Consider the following 17,236-nt stretch of genomic DNA (forward strand, 5'->3'; position numbering starts at 1 on the left):
AGAACGCGCAACTCCCGGGCGCGTACTCCTAAACCCCCCAGGAGCTGGCGCAGGAGAGGGCACGAAAAACATGACAGGACAACAAACCAACAGGTGACAGGACTCAGGACAGGACGGGAACCGACACAGGAGCTGGGGACACGACAGGACCGAATATACGAGACGGGACATGGGACATGACAGGAGACTGACAAAGGGGAGCCACAAGAGACGAGAACGGACTGGACAGGACAGGAGTGAACACATGGGAATTGACGGGAGACTGGACTGGAAACAAGACAGGGGACTGAACGTGGGACGGATACGGAGACTGGACACGTTTGGGGACAGAAGACTGGACATGGACAGGTGACAGGACAGGGGACTGGAATGGAGACGGGACTGATGACAGGACTGAGTGCTGAGACTGAACGGGAGCAGAAACTGGTGACAAGACACTGGACAGGATAGGAACATTAGACTGGACAGAAGACAGGACAGGTGACATTACACTAGACTGATACGGAGACTGGACATGACCAACTGGGGACTGGACATGAGACTGAACAGAGGGTTGAAAGGGAGGCTGGACAGGACTAACAGGGGACTGGATATGTGACGAGACTGAGGGTTGAAACGAGGACTGGACAGGACTGACAGGGGACTGGACATGAGGCAGGACAGAGGGTTGAAACATAGACTGGACAGGGCTGACAGGGGACTGGACTGGACTTGGCAGGGGAACAGGTACAAGAACATTTACGGGGACTGACACAAACACAGTGACCGGGACTGGGACAGAGACAAAAGCTGACACGGGTACTGGGACAAGGACAGAGACAGGAACCAGGACAGGGACAGACAGGGGAATCAAAACAACAGGTGGGTGCCCAGGGCTGGCAAATGTCTGTGGGGCAGTCCGAGGAACCAGCCTGGGCACAGTTCTGGGGATCGGCCTCGAAGTCTTTCGGGCCGACCTACGGACATGGACAGGAGCGGCCGTAGCCACAGTCACGGGGACAGGAGAGGCCGTAGCCACAGACACGGGGACAGGAGCGGCCGTAGCCACAGTCACGGGGACAGGAGAGGCCGTAGCCACAGACACGGGGACAGGAGCGGCGGGTGCCGCCATAGTCACGGGGACAGGAGAGGCCGTAGCCACAGTCACGGGGACAGGAGAGGCCGTAGCCACAGTCACGGGGACAGGAGAGGCCGTAGCCACAGTCACGGAGACTGGAGCGGCGGGTGCCGCCATCACGGAGACTGGAGCGGCGGGTGCCGCCATCAACGGGACAGGAGCGGCGGGTGCCGCCATCAACGGGACAGGAGCGGCGGGTGCCGCCATCAACGGGACAGGAGCGGCGGGTGCCGCCATCAACGGGACAGGAGCGGCGGGTGCCGCCATCAACGGGACAGGAGCGGCGGGTGCCGCCATCACCGGGACAGGAAGCCCTGCGACGTCGTCCACGGAGGCAGGGGAACCTGCGACGTCGTCCACGGAGGCAGGGGAACCTGCGACGTCGTCCACGGAGGCAGGGGAACCTGCGACGACGTCCAAGGAGGCAGGGGGACCTGCGACGACGTCCAAGGAGGCAGGGGGACCTGCGACGACGTCCAAGGAGGCAGGAGAGGCGCGCGTCGCGCTCACGAAGACAGGAGAGCCGCGCGCCGCGCTCTCGAGGACAGGAGAGGCGCGTGCCGCGCTCTCGAGGACAGGGGTTTGTGCTGCTCGCCTGGCTCGCGCTGGAGCTGTAAAGGGTTTAGGGGGTTTCACAGGCGCACCCATTAGATCACCTCGAGGTGCGCCCCTGTTAGCCTCAGACCTCAGAGGTACGGAGGTGAGGCTAACAGCCCCTACCCTTAACGCCCCCCCAAAAATTTCCCCGGACCTGAGGGGGTAATCCTCCAGCGAGGGGGGAACTCCAGCACGGTTCTTTCGCCGACTCCTACGACTCGCGCTGGAGCAATCACTCGACTCATGAATCGACTCATGAATCGACTCCATTCCACAGCCCTATTAAACGTATTTTCTGTGCTAGCTGCGTCCTGGTGGTCGTACATTCTGTCAGGAGTGAGGGGCGGATTGAGGGAGGCGGACGCATTCGCTAAAACACGGGATAATTTAATATAAACAAAACAACGATACTTAAACAGGACACAAACAAACAAGGAGCCAAACAAGCTAAATAAAACAAAGGAAACTGGACAGGGAAAACAGGACAGACGGACGAAAAGCGACACGACGAAAAAGGAGAAGAAACGGGGAAACTCTAGAGACAGACGGACAGACTAAATAACATGACCAACTAAACACAGGATAAAGGGGAAATGTACGACCAACGGATGAGAGACAAGAGGGCTTAAATACTCACACAAACGAGACACACCTGGACAGATAACGAGGACGGGTAACACATGACACGGACGAGGAGGCGGAACAAAGGCGGAGACTCGAACATAAACAAAACAGAGCCATGTGCAAATAAAGCACATGGCAGGGACAACAGACTGACAGCACGAAGGCGTGACACTTAAAGACATAAAAGCCAGGTTTTTTTTTGAGAGCTCAACATACTTAGAGAAGCACATTAATCAAAACAGACATTTTCCTTTAGCTTAGTTTTTCCTTTTTACAGTGTAGTTTTTAGACTCATTAAATGGGTCTCACTTTGAACAGCATCATTATAAACTTACAAATTAAATCCACGTACAAGGAACAAGCTTCAAGTATACACTTGAATTAAACACTATGAAACACATAGTAGAACATAATATAGCTTCCGATATTATGTATCCTGTTTCTAAAAGTATCAGGATAATATGTAAAAGACTGTAACTGAGAAGGACCAAATTATTATAACCTGTTGGTTATATGGAAATGAAATACATCTACAGGAAGCCTGTGCTAGCATTTCTCCTGCAGTGTTGCTATCAGTGTGTGAAGAGTGGGAGTAGAGGGTTGCACTGACAAGCCAACACAACGGGCAGCACTTTGAACACATTTTATAAGTGGTCAGCAACTTGTAAATAACTCATGAAAGAATAAAATTACACCAAGACAAAACCAAGCACATTATTGTTTTTCTTGTTTGTATTGTTTTCTTTAAGTTTGATGTGTCACATGACCGTCTTCCCATTGAAAAAACAAAAGTTGGATCCAAAATGGCAGACTTCAAAATGGTCACCATAGTCACCACCCATCTTGAAAAGTTTCTTCCTCCCATATACTAATGTGCCACAAACAGGAAGTTAATAGCACCGACCATTCCCATTTTATTAAGGTGTATCCATATAAATGGCCCACCTTGTATATCCTCCCTGAATCACCACCTTAATGTGGTGGAGGGGTTGGTAGAGCCCCTGGTAGGGTCTCCCAAGGCAAATTGGTCCTGGGTGATGGGCCAGACAAAGAGTGATCCATAAAGACCTAGATGAAAAGAAGAATAACAGAGACACAGCTTCCCTTGCCTGGAGTAGGGTTGCCGGGACCCCACCCTGGAGCCAGGCCTGGGGGAGGGGCTTCTTGGCGAGTGCCTGGTGGTCTGACTTTTACTCATGGGCCAGGCTCAGCCTGAAGAATCAACATAGGTCCTCTTTCACTATGGAGTTGCCCAGGGTGAGAGGCGTAAGGCTTAATCCCCCCAGTTTAGCGCCTGTATGTTGGGGTTTACCCCAGTGGATGAGAAGGTAATTTCCCTGCACCTTTGGGTTGGGGAAAGGGCTCTGACGGATGTTTGTGCTTATGCACCGAACAGCAGTTCAGAGTACCTGGCCTTCCTGGAGACCCTAGAGAGGGTGCTGGAGAGTACTCATTCTGGGGACTCCATTGTTCTGCTGGGGGACTTCAACGCTCACGTGGGCAATGACAGTGAGACCTGGAGGGGCATGATTGTGAGGAACAGCCCTGCTTTTCTGAACCCGAGTGGTGTTCAGTGGTTGGATTTTTGTGCCCATCACAGTTTATCCATTACAAACACCATGTTCGAGCATAACGGTGTCCACAAGTACACCTGGCATCAGGATACCCTAGGCCACATTTAGATGATCGACTTTATAGTCATATCATCAGACCTGCGGCCATATGTTCTGGACACTTGTGAGGAGAGGTGCTGAGCTGTAAACTGATCACCACCTAGTGGTGAGTTGGATCAGATGGCGGGGGAGGATGCTGGACAGGCCAGGCAGGCCTAAACGTGTGTTGAGGGTTTGCTGGGAACGTTTGACAGAGGAACCTGTCAGAAAGATCTTCAACTCTCACATCCTGCAGAGCTTTGACTGCATCCTTGGGGAGACCGGTGACATTGAGTCTGAATGGGCCATGTTCCGGACCTCCATTGTTGAGGCGGCTGAACGGAGCTGTAGCTGCAAGGTTGTCTGTGCCTGTCGTGGTGGCAATGCCTGCACTCTGTGGTGGACACCCCAGGTAAAGGAAGCTGTCAAGCTGAAGAAATAGTCCTATCAAGCCTGGTTGGCTCAGGGGACTACGGACGAACCTGAAAGGTACAGAAGAGCCAAGCGGCTTGCGGCTGTCGCTGAAGCAAAAACTCGGGTGTGGGAGGAGTTCGGTGAGGACATGGAAAACGATTTTCAGTCAACTCCGAGAAGATTCTGGCAAACCATCAGGTGACTCAGGAAGGGAAAACAGTTTTGCACCAACACTAAATATGGTGGGGGTGGAGAGTTGTTGATCTTGACTGGGGATGTCATTAGGCGGTGGAAGGAATACTTCTAGGATCTTCTCAATCTGACCAGCATGTCTTCCACAAAGGAAGTAGAGTTTGTGGATCCCGCGGAGGGCTTAACTATCACTGGGGCTGAGGTGGCTGAGGTAGTAGGAAAACTCCCCGGGTTCCTCAATGTTCTAGATGTTGTGACATGTTTTTGCAACATCAAATGGACATCCCCTTTTTAAGAAGGGGGATCAGAGTGTGTGTTCCAACTATAGGGGTATCACACTCCTCAGCCTCCCTTTTAAGGTCTATGCGGGGGTACTGGAGAAGAGAGTCCGATTGTTAGTTGAACCTCAGATCCAGGAGGAACATTGCGTATTCTGCTCTGGTCGTGGAACACAGGGCCAGCTCTTTACCCTCTCTAGGATCCTGGAGGGTGCGTGGGAGTTTGCTCAACCAGTCAACATGTGTTTTTTGGATCTGGAGAAGGCATTCGACCATGTCGGGATATTCTATGGGGGTGCTCTGGGAGTATGGGGTACTGGGCTCTTTGCTACGAGCTATCCAGTCCCTGTATAAACAGAGCAGGAGTCTGGTTCGTATGGCTGGCAGTAAGTCCGACTGGTTTCCGACTGGACACCGTCATGGCTGCCCATTGTCAATGGTTCTGTTCATAATTTTTATGGACAGCATTTCTTGCCATAGCCAAGCAGCAGAAGGTGTCTGGTTTGGTGGTCTCAGGATTCCATGTCTGCTTTTTGCAGATGATGTGGTCTTGTTGACTTCTTCGAGCAGGGACCTCCAACTCTTGCTGGACCAGTTTGCAGCCAAGTGTGAAGTGGCAGGGATGAGAATCAGCACCTCCAAATCTGAGTCCATGGTACTCAGTAGGAAAAGGGTGGACTGCCTCAAGTGGAGGAGTTCAAATACCTCGGGGTCTTGTTCACGAGTGAGGGTAAGATGGAGCAGGAGATTGACAGGCAGATCGGTGCAGCGTCAGCAGTAATGTGGACTCTGTACTGGTCCGTTGTGGTGAAGAGAGAGTTGAGCAAAAAAGCAAAGCTCTCGATTTACTGTTCAATCTACAGGGGTTGGACAATGAAACTGAAACACCTGGTTTTAGACCACAATAATTTATTAGTATGGTGTAGGGCCTCCTTTTGCGGCCAATACAGCATCAGTTTGTCTTGGGAATGACATGTACAAGTCCTGCACAGTAGTCAGAGGGGTTTTAAGCCATTCTTCTTGCAGGATAGTAGCCAGGTCACTACATGATGCTGGTGGAGGAAACGTTTCCTGACTCGCACCTCCAAAACACCCCAAAGTGGCCCAATAATATTTAGATCTGATGACTGTGCAGGCCATGAGCGATGTTCAACTTCACTTCCATCTTCATCAAACTAATCTTTCACCAGTCTTGCTGTGTGGAATGCCATGATATGGCAGCCCAGACCATCACTGATCCACCACCATGCTTCACTCTGGGCATGCAACAGTCTGGGTGGTACGCTTCTTTGGGGCTTCTCCACACCATAACTCTCCCGGATGTGGGGAAAACAGTAAAGGTGGACTCATCAGAGAACAATACATGTTTCACAGTGTCCACAGCTCAAAATTTGCACTCCTTGCACCATTGAAACCGACGTTTGGCATTGGCATTAGTGACCAAAGGTTTGGCTATAGCAGCCCGGCCGTGTATATTGACCCTGTGGAGCTCCCAACGGACAGTTCTGGTGGACACAGGAGAGTTGAGGTGTACATTTAATTCTGCCGTGATTTGGGCAGCCGTGGTTTTATGTATTTTGGATACAATCCAGGTTAGCACCTGAACACCCCTTTCAGACAGCTTCCTCTTGCGTCCACAGTTAATCCTGTTGGATATGTTTCGTCCTTCTTGGTGGTATGCTGACATTACGCTGGATGCCGTGGCTCTTGATACATCACAAAGACTTGCTCTCTTGGTCACAGATACGCCAGCAGGACATGCACCAACAATTTGTCCTCTTTTGAACTCTGGTATGTCACCCATAATGTTGTGTGCATTGCAATATTTTGAGCAAAACTGTGCTCTTACCCTGAAAATTGAACCGGACTCGGAGAAGAGCTGCTGCTCCTCCATGTCGAGAGGAGCCAGTTGAGGTGATTCGGGCCTGGTCCGGATGCCTCCCGGGGAAGACGCAGAACACGCCGGAGAGACTACATATCTCGATTGGCCTGGGAACGCCTCGGTATACCCCTGGAGAAGCAGTGGCTGGGGAGAGGGAGATCTTGGTGTCTTTACTCAGACTGCTTCCCCCGTGACCTGTAGTATCTATCTATCTATCTATCTATCTATCTATCTCTCTCTCTCTCTCTCTCTCTCTCTCTCTCTCTCTCTCTCTCTCTCTCTATATATATATATATATATATATATATATATATATATATACGAGAGTATCAATACTGATCAGTTTTATCATCACTTTTAAAAGTATATTTCAATACAATGCATAGAAACCCACAAAAAATTTACATATGTATTTTGCAATATTTGAGCAATTGTTTGGATACATAGAGTTGCTTGTCTTTAGCATCAGTTATGACTAATGATTACATGGCTGTGTAGTCCAGGCATCACATTCATAACATTTTTTCAGTGTCTGAAGAAAAAAAAAAAATTGAAGTAGAGATCTTAAAATAGGAGATTACTGCGCATGGCATAGTGCATGCAGCATGCTAACTGTGTCTGGTGGTAACAAAGAGGAAGCAGCAGTTGCCTCTTGTGTACTGATGTTCGATATCACTGATTTCTTTTCCGATCCGATACTGAGTAAAATTCAGGCTGGTATCGGCAATACAGATCCCAATACCAATACTTTGTTCAAATACACCTAATGTGTCTGGTAAATCTAAAAAAGTAGTGTGTTGAAAATCATATCTCCATAAAGACGATCACAGAGAATACGCAGCAACCCATCTGAGAAAACTCATTTTGGCCAATTGTATCCACAATCTCGTTCTTTTGGTCATTACCCAGAGCTCATAACATTAGGTGAGAGTGGGTACGTGGACTGCCAGGTAAATTGAGAGCTTAGCTTTATGGCTCAGCTATCTCTTCACCACAATGCTCCAGTACAGTGACCAAATTACTGGAGCTGTTGCACATAACCTACGGTCAACCTCATGATCCCTTTTCCCTTCACTCGTGAACAAGATCCCAAGATACTTGAACTCATTCACTTGGGGTACTTTACCCACTACCTGAAGAGAGCATACCACCTGTTTTGACCATGGCCTCAGATGTGGACGTGTTGATCCGCATACCAACCATTTCAAAGTCGGCTGCAAACTGCTCACGTCAATGCTGGAGGCCTCCATGCGAAGAAGCTGGAAGTACAAGTATCGTCCGAAAGCAGCAGAGATGCCACATCCTGGCCTCTTCGCGGAATCCATCCTCTCTCAGGCTACACATCGTCACCCTGTCCATGAACATCAGGAACAGGAGTGGAGACAAGGAACAGCCCTGAAGGAGTCAAATGCCCACATTGAACAAGCTTGACTTACTGCTGAGGATGCAAGCACAACTCAAACTCTGAGAGTGCAAGGACCGTGCGGCTCGCCGACGCGACCCTGGCACGCCATACTCCTGGAGCACCTCCCATAGAATCACTCGGGGAACATGGTCATACGCCTTCTCCATATCCACAAAGCTTGTGTAGAGTGGAGTATCAAACTCCCATGCCCCCCTCAATCACCTGTGATAAAGTAAAAAGTTGGTCCGTAGTTCCACAGCCTGGACGAAATCCAAATTGTTCCTCCAAAAAAACCTAGATTATTTAGCTAGACTAAACTAATACAGATATTACAAACAACTATGAGAGATAAAATAAAGAGTATGCCTGATATAAAATGATTATGCTAAAAATGTTGACACAGGGCTGGATTAAAATTATTTACTAATCTTATAGAGACCCCCTGTGGTGACAAAAGTTGTCTTAGGAATTCTCTCCCTCTCCAGGGTGACCTGCCAGTAACCATTTTTGAGATCAAGTGTACTAAACACAGATGCACCATGGAGATATTCAAGTATATCCTGCACCTGTGGCATTGGGTAGCCATCCAGATGGGTATTGGCATCAAAGTGGTGGTAATCCACACAAAATCTCAAACCCACATCCTTCTTGGGCACCAATATCACTAGTGCAGCCCATGGTGAAGTGAATGGCCTGATGATGCCTTTCTTCAACATGTCAGCTTTCTCTTCCTGGATCACCTTCCTCTTCTCCATAGACACACAGTATGGCTTTTGGCGGACAGGAAGGTCATGAATGGTGGAGATGTGATATCGTATCTTCATCGACAGCTACAACTGAGTGGTGCAAAAAGCTGGCCAGCTCCGTAATAGCTCACCCAACTATTGCTTGTACTGACCAGTAGTGTCAGCCTGATCCACCAGGCTCTGGATCAGGAAATTAGTTTCCTGACTTAATATTCCTGAGGTTGACTTGGCAATATACAACTGGATGTTCACTGGATGAAAAGGCTTGTCTTGTTGGCCATGATTGTTGGTAGTGAATGGTATGGCCACTCCAGAATTCAGAAGATAGTTGGAATCATTGAAATTGATGTGTCAGGACTGAGCGGACAGATGGAGGCGGACGCACTCGCGATAACAGAGTGACTTTTTATTTACACCAAAAGATACAAAACAAAGATAGAATACATACCTAGACCTAGACTGAGAGACTTGGACAGAGGGGCTTAGACAGAGAGAGGGAACTGGACTGACAAACAGACAGATAGAGCTAAACAGAGAACTAAACCGAGAGAGAGGCAGGAGCTTGTGCTGCTCACAGGACACGTGCTGGAGCTGTTGAGGATTTAGGGGGACTGATGCCCCCACCCAAAATGTCCCCGGGCCTGAGGGGGTAATCCTCCAGCGAGGGGGAGACTCCAACACATTGCTTTTGCCAGCTCCTTTTGCTCCTACATCTCCGGCTGGAGCAGTCACTCAGTACATAAGTTGCCTCTTGAACTCAACAATCCCCTTGGCAGTGCAGGCTTGCCCATCAGCCAAGAGGAACTGTTGGTCACCACAAGGTTTCCACATTTCTTTACCTTCCCTCAACAGTCCCACGTCGACTACTGCATCAATGAATAGGTGCTACCAGTGTCGAGAAGGGCATTGATTCCCCATCCTTGAATGCATAGGGGCAATGTGAGGACTCCCGAAGGCACAGGGGCAGGCTGGAGGAGGTTGGTTTGTGCCGAGTGATGGTCTGAACCCTTCCTAGCAGGTTTAGGGTTAGGGCGTATCTCATGTCTGGGTTGGCCTCCTTGACTTGGCATGAGAGAAAGATCCCTCTCAACAAGGGTTCCTATCCTCACCAGCTCAGTCACATTCTTGACAGTCCCACGCAGCAAGCTGGCTAGCCTGGGATTGCAGTTGTGGAGGATGGCCTGCAGCAGTTCCTTCTCAGGCAGGTCTGGTCTCCAGTGCAGCCACAAAGCTCTATATTGGAAGGCGAAATCTCTAGTGGGCTCTTGGTGTCCTTGTTGACGCTCATGCAATCGCCTCTCTACCTCTGCCTCATAGTCATCAGACAGGAAAGAATGCAGGAACACTATCCTAAACTGTTCCCATGCTCTAACTGCTTTTCTTTCCGCCTGCCACTAAGCCTTTGCCATGCCTGAGAGTGCTGACGAAATGGCAGCCATAACTTCAATGTCCTCCAGGGGTCTAACAACCAGGAACTCTTCACACGTCTCGATAAATGTCAATGCATCCCGCAAACCTGGGGAACTTCAACTTGATGAGGGTCTCCAAGCTAAAGTCACCCCCCCATTCACTAGTGCAAAATGACTGCACGGGCAGAAGCAATGTTGACTGCTGAGCCACTGGATAAGGGTCAGGCCTAGGGGTAGAAGCCAACGGGGTCAGAGCCTGGAATCTCTTGTCCAGCTGACGATCTCTATGAGCCAGGCAGTCGATAATATACCTCCCCAGTTCTTGGATCTCCAAGCTGACCTCATTGCGTAGCCTCTCTCCTTTGCCTTTGCTGATGCTAAGCAAGCCTCTCTTCCAGGGTCTGTATCTGTGGATTATGTGCATGGCCTCACTCAGTGCGGTGATTTCATCTGGTTGGTTACAAAGCTCTTGTACCTACCAAATTGTTGACTCTTTCCTCCAATGTCTGCAGAGTTGTGCCCAACAAAGGCTGCTCACAACTACATACTACAACTAGTATGGGGAAGAAAACTTCTGCTTGTCTTTCCTCACACCTGTGCTCTCGTGCTGACTTGTGCTGTGGCTCTTTTTCATTTAAAGGAACAGGCTTTGAAACTGATCAGACTAGTATTTACAGCTGAATATGTGAGTGGTGAATAAATAATACTGCATGTAAAAATATATGGACATAACCTACAGTAGAGAGAAGAGAGATATGTCTTAAATCAGAACTGTGGTATGTGTATGTACAGTGAATGCAGTGGTTGTGTGCATTGCACTGTGTGCTTCAAAGTGCAACTCTGAAAATCAGAGTGATGTTAGATAGCCCTTTTAGCTAGATAGCTCTTTAATTCAGGATGATTTTTGCCTGAAGAATAAATCTGTAGGTCATGGCCATTCTCGCCGTCTGCTGAGATTAAAATTGTTGGAAGAGAGAGTAACCAAGGTGTTAGGGGTCAAGTGTAATTCTGCCCACTCTCTGTCCCTATCTACACACACAGATATATATATATATATATATATATATATATATATATATATATACATACATATATGTCACGGATCACGGGGCGGACTGACGGAGGCGGACGCACTTGCTAAAACACGATGAGTTTATTATAACAAAACAAAGGCAAACTATAAAGAAAACAACAAGACGAGAATATTAAACTATTGGGACAGGAAATACACAAAACGACAAAACTAGGGAACAAACATGACCGGACTAGAAACGGGAGATTAAAAAACATGACACGACTAGAGACAAAACAAAGGTGAAAGGAGAAATGTGAAAGGTTCGACAAACAGGAGAGACACAAGGGAACTTAAATACAAGGCATAAACGAGACACACCTGGACAGATAACGAGGACGGGTTAACAAATGACAGACGAGGAGGCGGAACAAAGGCGGAGACTAGAACATAAACAAAACATAGCCATGTGCTAAAAGAGCACATGACCGGGGAAAACAGACATGACGAGACGAGGGCGTGACAGATGCCCCCCCCTGAACGCGCAACTCCCGGGGCGCGTACACCTAAACCTCCCAGGAGCTGGCACAGGAGAGGGCACGGAAAACAAGACAGACTAAGACAAGACAAGGAACCATGGGAGACAGGACTCAGGACAGGACGGGAACAGACAAAGGAAATGGAGCTGGAAACTTGACAGGAGTGGAAACTGGGGGCTGGACCTGGGACAGAACAGTAGACTGACAAAGTGGGGTGACAGGAGACGAAACAAGAGACTGGAGCAGACTGGACAGGACGGGAGTGGACACATGAGCTAAACAGAGAACTAAACAGAGAGAGAGGCAGGGGCTTGTGCTGCTCACAGGACACGTGCTGGAGCTGTTGAGGGTTTAGGGGGACTGATGCCCCCCCCACCCCCCACCCAAAATATCCCCGGGCCTGAGGGGGTAATCCTCCAGCGAGGGGGAGAGTCCAAGACATTGCTTTTGTCAGCTCCTTTTGCTCCTACATCTCCGGCTGGAGCAGTCACTCAGTACATAAGTTGCCTCTTGAACTCAACAATCCCCTTGGCAGTGCAGGCTTGCCCATCAGCCAAGAGGAACTGTTGGTCACCACAAGGTTTCCACATTTCTTTACCTTCCCTCAACAGTCCCACGTCGACTACTGCATCAATGAATAGGTGCTACCAGTGTCGAGAAGGGCATTGATTCCCCATCCTTGAATGCATAGGGGCAATGTGAGGACTCCCGAAGGCACAGGGGCAGGCTGGAGGAGGTTGGTTTGTGCCGAGTGATGGTCTGAACCCTTCCTAGCAGGTTTAGGGTTAGGGCGTATCTCATGTCTGGGTTGGCCTCCTTGACTTGGCATGAGAGAAAGATCCCTCTCAACAAGGGTTCCTATCCTCACCAGCTCAGTCACAGTCTTGACAGTCCCACACAGCAAGCTGGCTAGCCTGGGATTGCAGTTGTGGAGGATGGCCTGCAGCAGTTCCTTCTCAGGCAGGTCTGGTCTCCAGTGCAGCCACAAAGCTCTATATTGGAAGGCGAAATCTCTAGTGGGCTCTTGGTGTCCTTGTTGACGCTCATGCAATCACCTCTCTTCCTCTGCCTCATGGTCATCAGACAGGAAAGAATGCAGGAACACTATCCTAAACTGTTCCCATGCTCTAACTGCTTTTCTTTCCGCCTGCCACTAAGCCTTTGCCATGCCTGAGAGTGCTGACGAAATGGCAGCCATAACTTCAATGTCCTCCAGGGGTCTAACAACCAGGAACTCTTCACACGTCTCAATAAATGTCAATGCATCCCGCAAACCTGGGGAACTTCAACTTGATGAGGGTCTCCAAGCTAAAGTCACCCCCCCATTCACTAGTGCAAAATGACTGCACGGGCAGAAGCAATGTTGACTGCTGAGCCACTGGATAAGGGTCAGGCCTAGGGGTAGAAGCCAACGGGGTCAGAGCCTGGAATCTCTTGTCCAGCTGACAATCTCTATGAGCCAGGCAGTCAATAATATACCTCCCCAGTTCTTGGATCTCCAAGCTGACCTCATTGCGTAGCCTCTCTCCTTTGCCTTTGCTGATGCTAAGCAAGCCTCTCTTCCAGGGTCTGTATCTGTGGATTATGTGCATGGCCTCACTCAGTGCGGTGATTTCATCTGGTTGGTTACAAAGCTCTTGTACCTACCAAATTGTTGACTCTTTCCTCCAAAGTCTGCAGAGTTGTGCCCAACAAAGGCTGCTCACCGGCCTCTACAGGTTGGGGAGGAGGGGGAAGTCGCCAAGCAGGTGCTTCACCAGCAACACTCCCCTCCTCCTCCTCCTCGTCTGAACCAATATAGAGACAACTTAAGGTATTAATGACATCACTGACCACGTCCATTTGGGTAACGAAAGCGCCAGCGGTGAAATCCAGTCCCGGCGTAACACCAGCCTCTACCTCCGACCTAGAAGTTGCCATACCCTACACACAACAGACAAAGTTAAAAAAACAGCAAAAAAGGCTAGCAGGGTCCCTGTTCAGGCACCACCTTGAAACCTAGAATAGTTGCAATCTATATTGTACCATATATCATCAACAAAGTCAGAGAATCTGGAGAAAACTTTGCTGAAAACCACATCTCAATGCATGTGAGCCTCAATCCCACAGATGCCATTGCATTGAAAATTATAAACCAACAATTCAGTGATGGATATCACTATATGGGCTTGGGAAAACATGACCAAATAAGCTGAAAGGTCATGATTTGTGTGAATTTAATTTTTTTTTTAATTTCTTTAATGCATGAATATATGTATTACCCCTGAAGTCCTGATGTTGTGTAAAACGCAGGGGTGTGTAGAAAAAGGTTCCTGAATACACTCATCAAAGTCTGTCCCTGAGTGCCACATACTATAAATGAATTGCATCGGGCACTTTTGTAATATGATGAGACGATGTTGCCAGTTGCGGACATTATGATGAGTGTGTATTCATTGAAAGGAAATGTGGTCCTGTGAAAGACATAAAAGGCATCCAGGCTTTAGAATCTGAAGAGATCTTGAGAAGAGATCATTTCAACACAAGCCAAGGCAAAAAAAAAAATTTCAGCAGATGTTTTATCAGCATGGATATCTGCACAAACCCCTCTTCCCTAATTTCCCATCAAAAACACTGTAGCAGAGGCTTGTCCATTTCTAATTTATTTACAGACCTATCCGGATGCAGTCATCTTTTTAAGAAAATATCAGAAATCCAGAAGGAATGGAATATCATTGTAATGTGTAAACGAAGTGGTACCAACAGTCTGAAAACAGACACTGCTAGATGGATTGGCTACTTAAATCTGTCCACTAGTGTATGAGTGAGTGAATGTGTGTGTGTCTGTTGCCCTGTGAAGCACTGGCGCCCCCTCTAGTGTGTGTTTCTGCCTTGCACCCAATGATTCTGTGTAGGATCTGGACCCACCACAACCCTGAACTGTGTAAGCAGTTACAGACAATGAATGAATTAATGAATACAACTAGTATGGGGAAGAAAACTTCTGCTTGTCTTTCCTCACACCTGTGCTCTCGTGCTGACTTGTGCTGTGGCTCTTTTTCATTTAAAGGTAGAGGCTTTGAAACTGATCAGACTAGTATTTACAGCTGAATATGTGAGTGGTGAATAAATAATACTGCATGTAAAAATATATGGACATAACCTACAGTAGAGAGAAGAGAGATATGTCTTAAATCAGAACTGTGGTATGTGTATGTACAGTGAATGCAGTGGTTGTGTGCATTGCACTGTGTGCTTCAAAGTGCAACTCTGAAAATCAGAGTGATGTTAGATAGCTCTTTTAGCTAGATAGCTCTTTTATTCAGGATGCTTTTTGCCTGAAGAATAAATCTGTAGGTCATGGCCATTCTCGCCGTCTGCTGAGATTAAAATTGTTGGAAGAGAGAGTAACCAAGGTGTTAGGGGTCAAGTGTAATTCTGCCCACTCTCTGTCCCCATCTACACACACATATACATATATATATACATACATATATGTCACGGATCACGGGGCGGACTGACGGAGGCGGACGCACTTGCTAAAACACGATGAGTTTATTATAACAAAACAAAGGCAAACTATAAAGAAAACAACAAGACGAGGATATTAAACTACTGGGACAGGAAATACACAAAACGACAAAACTAGGGAACAAACATGACCGGACTAGAAACGGGAGATTAAAAAAACATGACACGACTAGAGACAAAACAAAGGTGAAAGGAGAAATGTGAAAGGTTCGACAAACAGGAGAGACACAAGGGAACTTAAATACAAGATATAAACGAGACACACCTGGACAGATAACGAGGACGGGTTAACAAATGACAGACGAGGAGGCGGAACAAAGGCGGAGACTAGAACATAAACAAAACATAGCCATGTGCTAAAAGAGCACATGACCGGGGAAAACAGACATGACGAGACGAGGGCGTGACAGATGCCCCCCCCTGAACGCGCAACTCCCGGGGCGCGTACACCTAAACCTCCCAGGAGCTGGCACAGGAGAGGGCACGGAAAACAAGACAGACTAAGACAAGACAAGGAACCATGGGAGACAGGACTCAGGACAGGACGAGAACAGACAAAGGAAATGGAGCTGGAAACTTGACAGGAGTGGAAACTGGGGGCTGGACCTGGGACAGGACAGTAGACTGACAAAGAGGGGTGACAGGAGACGAAACAAGAGACTGGAGCAGACTGGACAGGACGGGAGTGGACACATGAGACTGGACAGGGTTTTTGACATTGGACAGGAGACTAGATGAAACTGGACATTGGACAGGACTAGAAAGAGGAGAGGGGACTTGTGACAAGACAGAGGGTTGAAACATGGACTGGACATGAGGCAGGACAGAGGGTTGATATGGGGACTGGACCGGAGACAGGACTTGAGACAAGACAGGGGGTTGAAACGGGGACTGGACCGGAGACGGGACTTGAGACTGGACAGGGGTTTGAAACAGAGACTGGACTGGAGACAAGACAGGTGACTGAATGCGGGATGGATACGGGGACTTGACATGTTTGGGGACAGAGGACTGGACATGAGACGAGACAGAGGGTTGAAATGGGACCTGGACAGGAGACGGGACAGAGGGTTGAAACAGGTACTGGACAGGACTGACAGGGGAACAGGGACCAAGACATTCAGGGGGACAGACACGAATACAGTGACAGGGACTGGGACAGATACAAAGGCAGACATGGGCACAGGGACAAGGACAGAGACAGGAACCAGGACAGGGACAGAGAGGGGAACCAATATAACAGGGGGGTGCCCAGGACTGGCAAATGTCTGAGGGGAAGTCTGAGAAGCCAGCCTGGGCACAACTCTAGGGATCGGCCCCGAAGTCCTACGGGCCGACCTACGGACACGACCAAGAGTGGCCGGGGCCACAGTCACGGATGCCGGAACGACCGAAGCCACAGTTACGGGGGCAGGAACGGCCGTAGCCACAGTCACGGGGGCAGAAGCGGCTGAGGGAGCCACCATTACGAAGAAAGGAGGCCCTGCGATGACGTCCACGGAGACAGGGGAACCTGCGACGTCGTCCACGGAGACAGGGGGACCTGCGACGACGTCCACGGAGGCAGGGGGACCTGCGACGACGTCCACGGAGGCAGGGGGACCTGCGACGACGTCCACGGAGGCAGGGGAACCTGCGACGACGTCCACGGAGGCAGGGGGACCTGCGACGACGTCCACGGAGGCAGGGGGACCTGCGACGGCGTCCACGGAGGCAGGGGGACCTGCGACGGCGTCCACGGAGGCAGGGGGACCTGCGACGGCGTCCACGGAGGCAGGGGGACCTGCGACGGCGTCCACGGAGGCAGGGGGACCTGCGACGGCGTCCACAGAGGCAGGAAAGGCCGGCGCCATGCTCAC

This window comes from Hoplias malabaricus, chromosome 8, assembly GCF_029633855.1.
Source record: "Hoplias malabaricus isolate fHopMal1 chromosome 8, fHopMal1.hap1, whole genome shotgun sequence".
Classification (NCBI taxonomy): domain Eukaryota; kingdom Metazoa; phylum Chordata; class Actinopteri; order Characiformes; family Erythrinidae; genus Hoplias; species Hoplias malabaricus.